The sequence below is a fragment of the Felis catus genome, chromosome X, assembly GCF_018350175.1.
Source record: "Felis catus isolate Fca126 chromosome X, F.catus_Fca126_mat1.0, whole genome shotgun sequence".
Lineage (NCBI taxonomy): Eukaryota > Metazoa > Chordata > Mammalia > Carnivora > Felidae > Felis > Felis catus.
The window spans coordinates 115,582,517-115,600,421 of NC_058386.1; positions in this window are offsets into that span (position 1 = coordinate 115,582,517).

Consider the following 17,905-nt stretch of genomic DNA (forward strand, 5'->3'; position numbering starts at 1 on the left):
TGAGCCACCCAGGTGCCCCCTTTAATTTCTTTTGAGTAAATATCTAGGACTGTGGGTCTTATGGTAGGTGTAGGTCTAAAAATGTAAGAAACTGTCAAATGCTTGGGCTATATCATGTCTGCATAGTAGTTGTATGATCAGTCTTTAATCATTCTAATGAATGTATAGTGGTATTTCATGCTTTTAGTTTGCATTTCTTCAGATGACTAATGACATTAATCACCTTTTCATGAACTGACTTATCATTTATATATTGTCTTGGTGCCTGCACAAATCTCTTGCTCATTTTTTATTGGGTAGTGTGTCTGGTTATTATAATTCGTGAGAGTTCTTTATAAAATCTGGATGCAAATAATTTGTCAGTTATATGCACTGTGAATATTTTCTACCATTCTCTGGCTTGTCTTCTTATTTTTAAAATAGTGTCTTTCTAAGAGTGAAAGGTTTTAATTTTGATGAAATTCAGTTTATCAATTATTTTTCTATTGTTTCATAATTTTTATGTCCCACGAAATTAGTGCTTACCCCAGAGTTGCGAATATTTTCTCTCGTGTCTTCTTGTAGAAGTTTTATAGTGTGAGCTTTTACAAGTAGGTCTATGATGCATTTCAAATTAATTAAGAGACAATATTCTTTTTGAAAAAACAGATACCCAGTTATTTAACCATTTGTTGAAAAGACTCTGCTTTTTCCATTTAATCACCTTGGAAGCTGTGATGAAAATCTACTGATTTTTTTTTTTTGGAGTCTAGTTCTAGAATTTTTATCATGTTTTGTTGATTTACATGTTTATCCTTTTGTCAAAATCATGCTGTCTTGTTTATCGTAGCTTTATAGTAAGTCTGTAAATCAAATAGTGTAAATTCTCCAACTGCGTTTTTAAAACTTACTTTGGCTGGGGCGCCTGGGTGGTGCAGTCGGTTAAGCGTCCGACTTCAGCCAGGTCACGATCTCGCAGTCGGTGAGTTCGAGCCCCGCGTCAGGCTCTGGGCGGATGGCTCCGAGCCTGGAGCCTGTTTCCGATTCTGTGTCTCCCTCTCTCTCTGCCCCTCCCCTGTTCATGCTCTGTCTCTCTCTGTCCCAAAAATAAACGTTGAAAAAAAAATTAAAAAAAAAAAACTTACTTTGGCTATTCTAGGTTTAAATTTTCACATCAATTTTGGGAACACCTGGTCAATTTTTGCAGAAAAGCTTGCTGAGATCTTGCTTGGGTTTTCTTTGAAGCTATAGATCCGTTTGGGGTGGAGACACTGTAACGATATTGAGTCTTCCAGTCCATGAACAAGGTATATCTCTCCATTTATTTAGATTTTAAAAAACATCTCTCAGTAATGTTACATAGTTTTCAGTGAAACGTTTAGACCTGTGTTATTAAACTTATTCTTAAGTGTTTTATAATTTTTAATGTTATTGTAAGTTGACTTTTTAAAAACGTAGTTCTCCAGTGCTTGCCAGTAGTAGAAGAAATACAATTACTTTTTGTATATTAATTTTATACCCTACAATTTTTCTAATGTTCTTATTAGTTCTAGTAGTTGTTTTATTGATTCATTGGAATTTTCTATGTAAACAATCATGTCATCTGCAAACAGAAGTAATTTTATTTATTTATTTCCAGTCCTGTGCCTTTTATTTTTTTCTTCTTGCCTTAACGGCCTGGCTTGGACTCCCAATGTTGAATAGAAGTGGTGAGACCAGACATGCTTGCATTCATCTTCATTTAGGGGAAAGCATTCAACATTTTATCAGTTAATATCATGTTAACTGATGGAGTTTCACAGATACCCTTCTTTAGGTTGAGGAAGATCCCCTCTATACCTATTTGGCTAAGAAGGATTTTTAAAAAATCATTACTGGGTATTGAATTTTGCCAGGTGCGTTTTCAACATCTATTTAGGTAATCATATGTTTTATTTTTAGGCTGTTAATATGGTGAATTACATTAACTGATTTTCAAATGTTAAACCAATTTTGCATTACTGGGATGTATTGTATATATATATATATATACAAAGACTAACTAGTCATTATGCACTCACCTTTTTATAAATTGTACAATTAAATCTGCCATTATTTTGTTAAAAGTTTTTGCCTCCATCCTTTTTTTAGTAATGTCCTTGTTAGGTTTTAATATCAGGGTTACATTGGCTTCATAAGATGTGTTGGAAAGTGTTTCTTTTTTCTCTGTTTTCTAAAGAACTCTATATAAGACTATTGTTACTTCTTTGTTGGAGGTTTGGTAGAATTCACCAGTGAAACTATATATATATGGGTGGGAGGATTTTTAATAAAAATAAATTTATCTAATAGATATTAAATAGTAATAAGATTAAGTTACATTTCAAGAAATTTGTCTATTTCATGCCATTGGCATAAAGCTATTTCAAATAGTCTTTTATCATTTTTATCATCTTTTTGTTTTGTTTTGTTTTTTTATTGTCAGTAGAATCTCTACTGAGAGATTCTTTCATTCCTAATGGGTTTTGTTTGTTTGTTTGTTTGCTTGGGTTTTTTTGTATTCTTTTTTTTTTCCCTAGTAAGAGATTTATCAATTTTATTTCTTAAAAAAAAACTAACTTTTGGTTAGCTATTTACTGTAATGTATGCCTATTTGTTGTTGTGTTGCTTTCTGCTCTTATCTTTATTTTACCTTCTTTCTGTCTGCTTGGAATTATTTTGCTCTTCTTTTTCTAGATTCATGATGAAAACCTTGGTTCATTGATATAAGGTGTTTCTTCTTTTCTCATAGAACTCTTTAAAGCTAAAATTTCTCTCAAAGTCCTTCTTTGGCTGCATCACAAACTTTTATGTTGCATTGTTATTAATTTGCAAATTAATTTTTTTTTACTATTTTGTTTTTTTATGTGTTTCTTTTTTATCTGTTTCTTTTATTCTTTTATTCTTTCTCCTTTGTATTTTCTTTATTTAAATTCAAGTTAGTTAACATTACAGTGCAGTATTGGTTTCAGGAGTAGCATTGAGTGCTTCATCACTTACATACAACACCCAGGGCTCATCCCAACAAGTGCCCTCCCTCATGTCCATCACCCATTCAGTCCATCCCCCCGCCTACCTCCCCTCCAGCAACCCTCAGTTTATGCTGTGTATTTAAGAGGCTTTCACAGTTTGGCTCCAATTTGCTTTTTGATTTCTTCTTTGACTCTTTGACTCTTTGATTTCTTCCTTGATTTCTTTCTTCTTTTTGATTTCTTATTGTGAAATGTTATTTAACTTCCAAATTCTTCTCAACATATTATTATTGATTTGTAATTTGTTTGTTCAGACAATATAATCTGTATGATTTCAATCCCTTTAAATTTATTTGACACTTATTTTATACCCCATCATAGATTCTATTTTAATGAATATAACACATCTCTCAGAAAAGAAAGTATATTCTATAGTAATTACATGTTTTGCTCTATAAATAAAGGTTTATAGTGTTGGTCGGATAAAATACAATTTTAATGAATTTTTATTCAGTTTTTCTAGCATTTCATGAGAAAGTCTTGTTAAAATCTCCTGTGGTAGAGCCCCTCCGGAAGGAATGTGGTGGAGGCCTTCTCAGAACTACATGTGTCACCATCTATGGGAGACAAAGAAGTAGAAATTGCATAAAAGACTACACCCTGTGCTTGGGGCTTGGCCTTTTTGGGGTCGAGCTTAGCCTGCTGAGCTCTTGCGGGCACCAATGAAGTTGCTTCCTGAACAAAAAGCTTCAGTGTCCCATCTCTCTGTGCGAGAATCGTGCTACACTCCCACTATAATCGGAATTGTGTACTTCTCCCTTTATTTTTGTCAATTTATCCTCCGGTGCCACATCCAGCCTCATTTGCCTGGCCACCCCTGCACACGGCCCCCAGCCACCTCAGCCCTTCAGGGCATCTGGCAAGGGACTAGTGGCCCAACTCAAATTATGCAAACACCACCAACCTGTTCCCAAGTTCCCCAGCAGGCAGGCATGCCCCCGCAGAACTGGCCTGCCCAGGCCCCGCTAACACCACAGAGAGCAAACACAGCCCACAATAGGAATGATTAAAAAAAAAAATCCAAGGCCTCACCTCCCCTAGGCTAGCTACCACATTTTTGGACCAGAAGATCTGCATTTATGTAAAGCACCCACTTATTCTTGGGGACATCAAAATTGGAAAACAATCCCTTCATATAGCCTTGCTACACAAAATTTTTAGGTAGTAACTGATAGGATGTTGGAAATTCAGAATCTCAGACCCAACCTCAGAATTACTGAATCAGATTTGCATTTTAACAAGATCTTCAGGTTACTCTTCGGGTTATTCTCATTCTTATTCTTATATTCTTATGCCAGGTTAATCACTCTATGGTGCCTTAACTTTTGCTGGGCCCCCCCTCCAGAGTTTCTGAATCAGTGGGCCTGGGGTGGGGCTGGAGGATTTGCATTTCTAACAAGTTCCCTGATGATGGCTGACTTTGTTGGGAGAGGGACCACACTTTAAAAACACTGCTCTAAGACAAGGGTTTTCAAATATGACTGCTCATTAGAATCAGGGAATTTAAAAAAGATCTAGATGCCCAGGACCCTCCCAATGACACAGAATATCTGGGGATGGGGCCCAGGCATCTGGAGCTTGAAAACTTCTTGGGTGAGGGGCCCCTGGGTGGCTGAGTCGGTTAAGCGTCCGACTATAGCTCAGGTCATGATCTCCAGTTTGCCAGTTCAAGCCCTGCACCGGCTCTGTGCTGACAGCTCAGAGCCTGGAGCCTGCTTCAGATCCTGTGTCTCCTTCTCTTTCTGCCTCTCCCCTGCTTGTACTCTGTCTCTCCCTCAAAAATAAATGAACATTAGAAAAACTTTAAAACTTCTTAGGTGATTCTAATATGCAACGAGTTTGAAAACTCCCCCCTTTGTAATTAGGGAACCCAGAATTTCATTCTAAGACCGTGTGCATTCAGCTATGGTACAGTGCTTCTTTATAAAACAAAGAATCTTGTGTCACTGTCTCAGAGTGAAAACTGTTAAATCAGTTTATGGTTGCTGAGTACCGAATTCGTAAATGGAGGCTTTTTTTATATTCTTTGACCAAAATTATTAGCTAGAAGGCTATTTTTCTAATAGATTGCTTTGTTTTCTCTTTCTGGTTCACTATTTGAGCCCATAACTTCCTAGCTACTACTTGAATAAGCTGTCAGCTCAATACTTACTATTCCTTACTTTTTATCCTTGTATTTTCTACGACTTTGTCTTTATTTGCCCTCAGCTTGTTTGATTGTTTAAGTGAGAGGGTGTAGGTGTGTATTTGATATAATTCAGCTCCTGCCCTCTCACCCCCCTGGCAGCCTCACCATTCACTGTTAAATAAAATTCATATCCAAAGGCTCCAATTCAAATTATTTGAAGAATTTCAATTGGCAATTATCTTTAGAATTTTATTGAATCTGTCAGTGCACATACTCTGTTGGTCCATGAAAGTGTGTGTCTACAGATTCTCTGTAATCTTTTTATATTCTATCTTATGGGTTCCCAAATAATTTTGTTGGAAGGAGTGACTTTTCTCACAAGCTATAAGATCACAAGAGTATGCATGCATGTGTGGAGATAGAGGAAGAGAGGGGTGGGGAGTGTATATTAGGAGTCTGGGTGCAGGAGGCAATAAGGGGACAGGTAGAGAGAGAGCTGACTCCAGCCCCAGAGTGGGGTCGAGGAGCGGATGCTGGTATAGTTGCCCTCCAACTAACTACTAGGGATTCTTGAAAACCCAAGTGAGGAGATGTGGGCGCACCACTGGTTTGGAGAACTACCAATGAGATTTTGAAATCTACTGGCATTCCAGTAGTTGGGCATGCTGACTCCCAGACACAAGTCTGAGATTTTGTTTGATATATGCATTGGAAGTCATCCTGTGACTCCAAAGTCTGACTCTGTAGCTAGAAGTGTGTGTGTGTGTGTGTGTGTGTGTGTGTGTGTGTGTGCGTGTGAGAAGCTGGAGAATTAACTTTCTTTTTTGAGACTTGGGAAGAGTCTAAGTTATCATGAGTTTCTTCCTGAGCATAATGGCCATCATGGCAGAGCTGTTTAGCTTTGATTTTTATTAAGCTAGGAGGGCTGTGTCAAAGCCAGGCAACAGTACCTACCTCACTGTTTCAAGGGATCTGGAGAATTACAACATTATCGTCACTGCATAAGCGATGCCACGATCTTTCCCAGCTATATTTGTAGGGATGACAGAGGGTTCTGGGAATACTGCTTAATGTTAACATGTTCTATATTCTGGCTAAGAGAAAAGAGAAGAAAACAGAGAGTAGATGTCTTTTTCTGTGATCTCTGGTCTTTGCATCTATGACTCCATTACTGGCGGCCACTGAGGTCCTTTCAGATAACACAAGATTGGATTAAAATGCAAGACCGGGCTCAGAATTAAAACCCCTTTGGATAACACTATTTGATTTCAGGAGCATAATTACAAATATGATTATCTAGTAGTCACTTTCTGGTTTCAATATGTGCCACATGAAAGCCAGATGTGTATACTTGTGCAGAGATCTCAGGAGACTGATTTATCATGGCAGCTCAGATGTTTACAGCTTGAGCTCTGGACTTGAGTGGATTTTCTTTGGAGAGAATTGACTCAGTGCGTTTGAACACATTTTTGTTCGTGATGGGTTATGTAGTAGGGAATTCAAGCTCAATTTGGATAAGAATCTTGCTCTTTGAATTAATTCTCTGTTCTGCCATTCAACTACAACTTGCTCAAAATCCTCTGTATGCCCTCCCACTTACCTCTTTAATCATTCTTACTAATAAGTACTTGAAGGCTTTAGGGAAATACCAGATTTTTGTTGAGCTGTATTTGTAATTTTTCATTTTCCAGTTTCTTCGGCTGTAAAACAAGATTGGTAAAAATGCATGTATATCACTGTGGCTGATAAATGCTTTATAAATTGAGTTAAAAGCTAATGCAACGTCTGAAAATAGCAATCCTTAGAAAATATTAAAATACACTCACTACATTTTCTTTTCCCTACGATACCAAACTATGATTTCCTGAAGAATAGGGTTCTTGTTTTCTGTGTGTTTGGTGCCCACCAGGCACTGAATAAAACAGTTTGCACAAAAGATCCTTTCGATAACAAATGGACTCATCTGTGTGACGTGACGTAAGCCAACCTGTCGGTCAAACAATTGTCAGGGTTTCTTGGTAGATCTGAATAGCTTCAGCAAATTCAAGGTGCTTGGGAGTTACGTATCCCCTCCCCTCTAACCTTGCTACCACGTGGTATGTTATAAGGAGAGCACATGAAGGCAGAGTCAGTGATCAGGTTCATAGGCTCGGGTGACAGAATTCCCCATTTAGTGGCAACGCGATGAACAGAGCTCTAGATCTAGGGTGTTACTTTGAATGTATAAAGCTGCTGGCTTTGACAGATTGTTCAATCTCTTTTGGAAAAAGCTTGAGGTAAATGCTTTCTCGACAACCACATATCCTCAGGCCAAGTACCCAAGCCCCTAGGGCGTGAGGGTCTCTGAATAGCAACTCTGGAGTATGTATTCCTTTTTGTAAAATTTGTTTTTTGATATTTACTTACTTCTGAGACAGAGACAGAGCGCCAGTGGGGGAGAGGCAGAGAGAGAGAGAGAGAGAGGGAGAGAGAATCCGCTCCAGGCTCCAGGCTCCGAGCTGTCAGCACAAGAGCCCGACGCGGGGCTTGAACCCACAAACCGTAGATCATGACCGGAGCCCAAGTTGGACGCTTAACCGACGGAGCCACCCCGGCACCCCAAGGGAGTATGCGTTCCTGGTTAGGGCACTTCCAATGGTAACTACAGAACCTGGGATGTAGGAGAAAGTCAATTTATACACAGTCTGTGCTGAAGCTTCTAAACTAAAATCCCAAAAATACAGACGTGTTTCTTTCAGTGATGCAGACTCACAAGACCAAAACACCTGACAGAAAGCGAAAAATCCCATTATATACAAGCAACAGGTTTGTGTTCCGCTGCTACCTGGCTCTGACCAAGTCCTCCTGTGGCTTTGGAAATACACATCAGAGATCTACAAACGATGGCCCTAAGGGCAGATCTGCCCTGCAGCTTTTACTTACTTTCCTGGCAAAGGAAGTTTTATTGGAACACGGAACATCGCATAGTGTCTGTTTCTGCTTTCACACTGCAATGGCAGAGGTGAGTAGTTGAGACAGAGACGGTATGTGGCCTGCAATGCCAAATATGTTTATTACTTGGCCTTCCAGAAGAACTTTGCAGTGTCCCGACCCAGAGTATAGTGGAATAGTGAAAAGCATGCACTTGTGCCTCACTTCCCTCGTCTTTCAGCGCAGATATAATCTTCCGTATCTCATAGGGTGTCGTGGTCATTAAATCCTTGACGCCTGTAAAGCAACCGGAGCGGTGTCCGAAGCAGTGTGCTCAGTACATGTTAGTTGTTGGACGAAAGCACTTGAGAAAACTACTTCTCATTCTTGGTGGGCGGGGGCGCCTGGGTGGCTCAGTGGGTTAAGCATCTGACTGGTAGTTTCAGCTCAGATCGTGATCTCACAGTTGGTGGGTTCTGACCCCACATCGGGCTCTGTGCTGACAGTGCAGAGCCTGCATGGGATTCTCTGTTTCCCTCTCTACCCCTCTCCTGCTCGCTTGCTTTCTCTCTCTCTCTCTCTCAAAATAAAACTACTTAAAAAAATATTCTTGGTGGGTAGATTTCTAAAAAACTCCTTATGTTTGCCTACTGGTTGTCTTTTGTGTTCCTCTTCGTTTCTCCGGAGAGCGAGCCTCGGTTTGACTCATGAAAACTTCCCACCGTCTCCGTCGGGCACTGGGTGCGTTGTCCCCACCGACACATCAATGAGTGCCATTTGAAGTCTTTCTCTTTCTCTTCCAAGACTACACTGTAAAAGCACCCACTTTTATCCTGCCCTCTTCCTAATTTCCTCTATTTTCACATTTTTCCCGAGGTATAATTAACAGGTAAAAGTTGTATATATTTAAGGTGCATAAGACTGATGTTTTGATAGGTGTATACGTTGTGAAGCGATTACCGTAGTCAAGCGAATGAACGTATCCATCATCTCACAGTTAATGGTTTTTTAAAATAGTGAAAACCCTTAAGGTCAACCCTCTTAACACTGTTATGTTAGTGAATGGATGCGCTGCCCATTTTCCCATGCCTGTGGAGAAGTGTTTCCAACATGTGAAAAAGATGGTTGGTAAACAAAGCTCTCTTAGCAAATTTCGAGCATACGATACAGTATTATTAATTACAGTTACAATACATTAGATCTCCAGAACTCATCCATCTTATAACTGTAACCTTGTACCTTGTGACCAACACCTCCCCCTTTCCGCTTCTCTCAGCCCCTGACAACCACCGTCCTACTCTGTCTCTATGATGTTTTTAGATTCCACGTATGAGTGAGGTCACGTGGTATTTGTCTTTACGAGTCTGGCTCATTTCACTTAGTGTCATGTCCACCGTCTTTCCCTTCCTTTGATTCCAGCGGTGATTTACAGCCTAGTTCATGCTTTGATGACCCGGTTCAGTGACTCAGACACGGCGTCGACCTGTGTGGTAGATCTAGAAATGTGTTGGAGGTTGTGATTTTTCACACGGGCGTTTGCGGTTCAGACGCAGTGTGTGTGCGTGGAGGGGGGAGATGTTGGTGATGGGATTCAGTGCCCCTAGTCAGGAGCGGGGGAGACTCCTCTTGACAGAGAATTCCGGGTTATGGATGATGCAGACCTGGTTCTGGAGCTGGGACTGGAGTGTGGTAATCAGACCAGAAATGACTGAAGACTTTCTCTAAGGGCAATGGCTTCCGCAGGTAAAAAGCCAGTGGATGAGGAGGGCGAAAGCTCAGTGGGAAGCTCGCGATTGTAACGGTTTGTATTCCCTACGTCCAACTGGGGCTTCAAAAATATTTGTAGCTCAGGGGGAGATGTGATTACAGGTTCCGTGTACCAGCTCTGACAAAAAGTGGTTAGTCAGGGAAAGGCAGACGCTGAGATGGAGAGTAGCCAAGGGGTGGGAGCCGAGATGTTGATATTTTGTGGGGAAGACAGCTTTTTGAGGACCGGCCATATCTCAACGCATTGATAGATTTTATTTAAACAACGTATGCTGGGTTGACCTATGAGTATTCAGGGCCTGTTCCCCTGAGTGGCCGAAGGGCTGCTGACTCAGGGAAGCTGAAAACAATGACCTATTCATTCCTTCCTGCTGCCCCCCACCTCCCCCCGGCCTTATCAAAACAGAATTTCATTGCTAAAGATTATTACCTGTTCTCTCCAACCCTGTAGTGTCTTCTTTGTGAAAAATCACTTGCCTCTAAATCTCAGCTTTTTTTCTCCCTCTGAAGGCGCTTCTCCCCAGTGATGCCAGAGGAATTAGGCTAAGAATAGTGGTAGCCGGAAAAGAAAGGGCTGCTAAGCCTTTTCCAGGTCTGACCAATGGGTAGCGTCTGGTCAACACACTCTCTGACCCAGGTGCAAAAGTCCCCCCTGTGCCGCATTCCTAACGTTCAGAAGTTAGCCAAAAAACAGCGACTGCGAATTTTAGGTGTTTGATCATTTTGGGGGGATCCGTGCATCGCTATAACTAGCACACAGAAAGGAAAGTCTAGGCACTTTAAGGAGGATGCTTACTTATTTCATTTTCTATTCCACGCACCCTAGCTCCCAATTCTGATAACCTTTTCATGGGAGGCCTGGAGGCGGATGCCGTTTTCCCAGCTGCACGGGCTGGGGCGCCTAAGATGCACACTTAAGCCTCTTTCGGCGGCTTTCCTTTCCCAGTACGGTTTGCCCATATTTATGACTGCTTTTCTTTTCTGCACACTCCTTACCTTGCCACTACACTGTGCGTGTGGGTGCAAAGATCCGTGCCTCAAATGATAAATAATGCGGGATTTGTTTTCGAGCTGAAAGATCATTCTCAGAGAAATCTTTGGTTCTTTATCATGGCCATGTTGACTAATTAACTGCAGTGATCCATTTTCTCACTTGTTTTTACTTTATTGCAAAAACAATGTAACAGTGCTAACACATTTTGAAAAGGGATAAGAAAAAAAGCCCTTCCACTCTCAATCCCATTATCTGCGACAACTTTGTTTTTTTTTTTGCATAGTCTGCTAAGTAATGCCCACAAGCATGTATCTCTTTAGATACTTGTAAGCATTGTGGGCATACAACTGTGCATTCTGCTTTTTATACTATTATGTCTTAAGCATTTTGGCAAATTGCTGGATACATTTCACAACTGTAAGAATTTCATGGAATCAATGGCATATAATATACTCAGCTGCTCCCTTTTGATTAATAAAGCCTTTTCTGCTCCTCTTTTCTCCTCCTTTCTACCTTCTTCCTCCTCCACCTCCTCCTCCTCCTTCCCCTCTTCCTCCTTATCTTCTTCTTCCTCCTAGTTCTTTTCCTTCTCCTTCACCTCCTCCTGCATACCCTTTCTGCTCCTCCTTGCTATTATAGGTAAAATGAAAAACATCTTTGCATATGCATATATGTATTTATAGCAAGTCATAATTCACATACATATATACACGGTAAATATATATATTATATAATATATGTATAATACATATCTCACTGTCCTTTGGCAGAGAGCATAGCTATCTTTTTTTTTTTTTTTTTTTTTTTTTTACCTTAGAGGTGAATGCAGTATGAGGGATTACTATAAGAGAAAAAGAAACTTGTATTTTATAACAGTCACTTAGGTACAGAAACAATAGGAGTACATAAAAATTAACTTTAGAGATTCCAAAGTAAATTATGGAATATAGTTATGGAATTATTTGACATTTTCAAAGAGTTTCTTTAAAATAGTCCATATGAAAAATGGAGCAGCACGACTGAAACGAAATGATATTTGAGACACATTCACCCTCCAATGTATATGAGCGGTATCCCAAGTGTCAACATATCCAAAATACTTCATAAAATACAGTTTTTAAAGGGTATAAATATCTATTTTAAAAATAGCATTAATAAAATGTAAAAAGAACATGCTGTAAAACGAGTGCAAAGTTTACTAAAAGATGCATGAGGGGCGCCTGGGTGGCGCAGTCGGTTAAGCGTCTAACTTCAGCCAGGTCACGATCTCGCCGTCTGTGAGTTCGAGCCCCGCATCGGGCTCTGGGCTGATGGCTCGGAGCCTGGAGCCTGTTTCCGATTCTGTCTCTCTGCCCCTCCCCCATTCATGCTCTGTCTCTCTCTGTCTCAAAAATAAATAAACGTTAAAAAAAAAACTTTAAAAAAAATTAAAAAAAAAAGATGCATGAAACATTTTATTTATTTATTTATTTATTTATTTAAAAAAATTTTTTTTAACGTTTATTTATTTTTGGGACAGAGAGAGACAGAGTATGAACGGGGGAGGGGCAGAGAGACAGGGAGACACAGAATCGGAAACAGGCTCCAGGCTCTGAGCCATCAGCCCAGAGCCCGATGCGGGGCTCGAACTCACGGACCGCGAGATCGTGACCTGGCTGAAGTTGGACGCTTAACCGACTGCGCCACCCAGGCACCCAAACATTTTATTTTATATGTTCTAAACAGAAGCATAATCAGGCTTTACGACGTAATCCTTCATTTCATAAGAAGTGCCGGGTTTCTATGTTTCAGCTTTTTAGCTTTGAAGTTTGAAGTCTCCTCTGTAGTTTCTTCGGATATTTTCACCAAGCCTTAGGGAAGCTCCCACAAAGTGCGTGGCACAGAATGAGTAATGGCTACAAGCAATGTTAAGGGAAGGAAAAACAAAAACAAAAACAAATTCTCAAACAAGTCTTCCTGTTGAGGTTTCAGAGAAAGCTTCAAACATTCCCCAAAAGGATTGCACTTTCCCCTGACGATTTTCTCGTTTCTTCTTCCTTTTCAAAGTGGGCTCACCGGTTTCATAGCAAATGGCTTCTTCATTAACAATACTCTCCACCATTCCTGGTCTGTCATGAAACTCAGCCCAGCTTTTCTCATTATCGTCTTGTCATCCGCTCCTGTCCGTGTTACAGCTTCAAAACTGATTTGAAAACGACACGTTCTCCATTCGCAACATCCAACATCTACAAAGACTGTCACCAGAAGCATGCCTCAGGATGGCCAAGGCTCCAAGGAGGTAGAGTGGCGATCGCTAGGGCTATTTTCCGCCACATTAGGCTTCCGCCGTTCCCAATATATTTAACCCCATTCGCTGAATTTTAAAATAGCAAAGCTTTTGAAAATACATTTAGCCCGACAAATGTTGAGGAAATCTATTGTTAGGATTCCCAACTCTTAAGTCATTGTCATTTTCTTTCTTACATTTGACAGCGTCATCCTCACAGCGAAACGATGAACACATTTGTGAACCATTCAATGGATTATTTCCTGGGCTCTCCACAATGGTTCGGAATTTGCGATATTGGTGTGAACAGAAGTTCTGGATGTATCATAGTCGCACGTATTTGAATTTCTTTCCCTTTTGAAAAGTTCCATTCTCTGTATTGCTAGTTATAGTTTAAGGTTTGCGATCAGGTTAATCGAATCTCTTTCCTTATCTGTCTGGTTCTTCAGGTTAAGTCCGTAGCCTTCTTAGGAAGCAAAGTATCCTTGGACTTTGTAGTCTCTTGAAAATCTGCCTCAAAAACACCTGAGAATTTTACTGAGTGTTTTCCTCTGAAGTCAGGCGATTTTGAATGTCTTTTCTTATGAAAACAATAATAGAACCATCATTCACTTTCTGCAAATAGTGTGTGATTTCAAAATCTGTCCTCGTTTAAAAAAAAATCATCTAGCATTTTCTTAAACATCGTCTTTATTAGCCTGGGGCGTGTTTTGCTGGGCATTTGCAAAACCTATTGTCTCCAAGTCAAATAGTGATTACATTGCTATGGACATATCTTTCTGGCTGTCATGCCAAATGGCACCACACCCTTGGAATGCTGTTTAATGGGCAAGGTCAATCATCTTTCCACACTCGATTTTTTTTTTTTTTTACTCAGTGTAGAGGTTTGCCATTTGTTTGAGGTACAGCAGCCTTGAAATAGTAGCCTGAGTCGAGGCATTGAACATAGGCTTGGTCCCGAGAGGAGTGGGGGGCCGGCCTTAGCAAGGCAAAGGAATAATAAAGAAAGGTATTGAGAAGCAGCCGCCCAAGGCCCCGGAGCTCATCTCCTCATCTCGAAACGTAGAGTGGCCCAAGGGGCAGCCAGAGTAGAGAGACTTGCTTTAACTAAGGTGCTAAGTGATGCTCCCCTCTTGTTCCTTTGCTCCCTGGTGCCAGGCCCTGGCCAAATATTTCGTTGTAGTCCCTTTTGCCACACGCTCTCCTGGGGCCTGAGGGAATGAGGGAAGGGGCTGTAGGAGAAAGGCTTCTCATTATGCCCTCCCTCTTCAGTATTCTCCTTTGGCCTAGGCCTGCCCTCTAGGCTTCCTACCACTTAGAAGATCATTTAATACATACAAGGGATCAAGTTAGCTTTTCCTAATGCTGTATTTCTAACCATAAATGTCAGGTGCTCAGAGAGGCCATCTCTGACCAATAAAATTGAAAATAAGCCCCACTGTTCTCCTGATAATTCAAGTGTTTTCCTATCAGTATAGCATAGGAGCTTGGGCTCTGCAGTCAGACTGCCTGGGCTTGATGCACAGGTGCCCACTGATAAGCTATTTGACCTTCAAGGAGTTGCTTACCATAGATGTGCACGAGTTTTCTCCTGTGCAAAATGGTGGTCTATCTTTTACGACAGTTTCTGGCACAGACCTACTCAGTAAACGTTGGTTGTTAGACTAATAGCCTCATGGCAGTTTGTATGTACACATTTATGGGTCATTGACTTATTCAGTGTTTCTCTCCCCCACTACGGAACGGAAATTGTGCGTTTTGTTTGTCAATGCAAGCCCATCACATAGCACAGTTCCTGTCACAGGGACGTAAAAAACATTTCATGAGTTAATCACTCTTACAGTGTTTCAAAGTTGAACAACTGTATTTCCATTGCAGCATAATGATAACTCCCTTTAATTATTTACTTTTATGTACCTTACTTAATTTTTTAGAGTCAAATTCTTTTCCTTTTCAAATGTTTGTTCTACAAATGTTATCCGAGCCATTATGTAGGCTGTTTTTGCATATGTCTATTTATAGACACACACACACACATATGAAATGTATAGTGTATATAAACACTATTTAAACAATAATTCAATGAAAACAAATACACCTTCATACAATTTAAGAAATAAAAAAATTACCAGGGCATTTGAAGTCACTCGAATGTATGTTCCCAATGTCATATGCCCCCAACGCCCACCCTGGGATACTATTCTGACTTTCATTAATTACATTTTTGCATCACTTGATCATTATACCACAAATGTCTATATCCTAAAACCCATGTGTTGTTTAATTTGACTTGTTTTTTTTTTCCTTTATGTAAACGGAATCACATTGAATGTACTCTTCCGTGTTTTTCTTTTTCCCCTCCTGAATTCTATGTTGTGTATGGTTGTAGTTCATTTATTTTCATTGTGATACTGTATTTCATTGTTAGACTACACCACTATTAATTTATCTGACACTGGATATAGCAACTTTTTTCTAGGTATGCCTCTGAGGTAAAGGAAACAAAAGCAAACAAATTATTGGGACTACGCCAAAATAAAAAGCTTCTGCACAGCAAAGGAAACAACCAACAAAACTAAAAGACAACCTAAGTGAATGGGAGAAGACATTTGCAAATGACATATCTGATAAAGCATTAGTATCCAAAATATATAAAAAGCTTATACCACTCAACACCCAAAAAACAAATAATCAGGTTAAAAATGGGCAGAAGACATAAACAGATATTTCTACAAAGAAGAAATACAGATAGCCAACAGACACACGAAAAGATGCTCAATGTCACTCATCATCAGGGAAATGCACATCAAAAGCACAATGAGATACCGCCTCACACCCGTCAGAATGGCTAAAATCAAAAACACAAGAAACAAGTCTTAGAGAGGATGTAGAGAAAAAGGAACCATTGTGTACTGTTGGTGGGAATGCTAACTGGTGCAGCCACTATGGAAAACAGTATGGAGGATGTAGAGAAAAAGGAACCATTGTGTACTGTTGGTGGGAATGCTAACTGGTGCAGCCACTATGGAAAACAGTATGGAGGTTCCTCAAACTATCCTATGATCCAGTAATCATGCTATTGAGTATTTACCTCCCAAATATGAAAACACTAATTCAAAGGGATACATGCACCCCAATGTTTATAGCAGCATTATTTACAATAGCCAAATTATGGAAGCAACCCAATTATCCATTGGTAGATTAATGGATAAAGAAGAGGTGATATACAGATATATATAGATATAATGGAATATTACTCAGCTATAAAAAGAATGGAATCTTGCCATTTACAACATGGATGGATCTAGAGAGTATAATGCTAAGTGAAATAAGCCAGTCAGAGAAAGAGAAATACTTACGATTTCACTCATATGTGGAATTTAGGAAACAAGACAAATGAGCAAAGGAGAAAAAAAAGAAGAGAGGAACAAACCAAGAAATGGATTCTTAACTATAGAGAACAAACTGATGGTTACCAGAGGGGAGGTGGGTGGGGGGATGGGTTAAATAGGTGCTGGGGATAAAAGAGTGCACATACCAGGATGAGCATGAGACTTGTTGAATCACTATATTGTACCCACACTTGAAACTAATATAACGTTGTATGCTAACTATACTGGAATCGAAATTTAAAATTGAACAAAAAAATAAAGTTGCTGCTCACAAAAAAGACTGTACCACTATTTATTCTTTATACTGTTTATGGATATTTAGATTGTCACTCGTTTTTTTCTCAAAATAGTGCTGCTATGGACATTTTTGTACATGTCTGCCCGTACTCTTGTGCGAGAACTTCTCTGGTAAAAACCTAGGACTGTAATTGTGCAATTGTGCAATTGTGGATAGAGTACGCCATCTTCAACTTTGTTAGGCTGTTTGTCTTTTTGTGATGACCACATCCATTGATGATTATATATCAATTATTTTACTGTAAGGCTGCAAAATGGTGATATTCTATCTTTTCTTCTTCCTTTATTAGCCGGAACACTTCTGTGAAGGAAACTTTTTCCTCGTCTTCTATTTACCCAATAGGACAATTCGTTTAGGAAAGGAGAGGGTCAGTGGTTCATTGTTTCAGAAGAAGGAATTGGCTCCCTGATGTCCTTTAAAATATACCAGAGTGGTTTCTTTATCGTCATTATGAACACACGGATTTAAACATATGGGTTAAATATATTTTAATCCATTGAAATGATTATTCTTATTGAGGCTCAACCTGCCCCATCTTTGTTTGGCCAGAGGCAACCTGTTCAATGAGTACCTGAGTTTTTCCAACACAACCCCAGTAACCTTTGGTAGCTTCCTTACTGTCTTGTATGACAGTGTCTCCCAGGTTCACTCAGTTTGTTCACTTTCATTCTCAGACTTGTAATCTATCTTTCCAAGGATCTCTGCTTTCCTTTAGTGGGAAATACTGTTTGAAAACCATAATCTGGATGCTCAGGGTCTTTGATGCTATTATGGTGATTACTGTTTCTAGGACATTTTAGAGGACAGAACTAGGAAATATTTTTCTCTAAGGCACATTGCATCATGGGTTCACACTGATATTCAAATTCAAGATTACAGAAGTTTTAGCCTCTTTGATCTGTATCTCCATTCTTTCACACTGAAAATTCTACTTCCCGATGACACTGACATATTGATCTGCTTTGACCTACAATACACATACCACAGTCTCAATAACAATCTAGAACTAAGATAGTAAATGTAATTTCTCAGGTTAATTATATATTGTTACGGTTTTGGAAAAAATTGGGGGTAATTTTTTAAAAGTCTCTTGAAATAATTCTACATATTATCTTGCTACC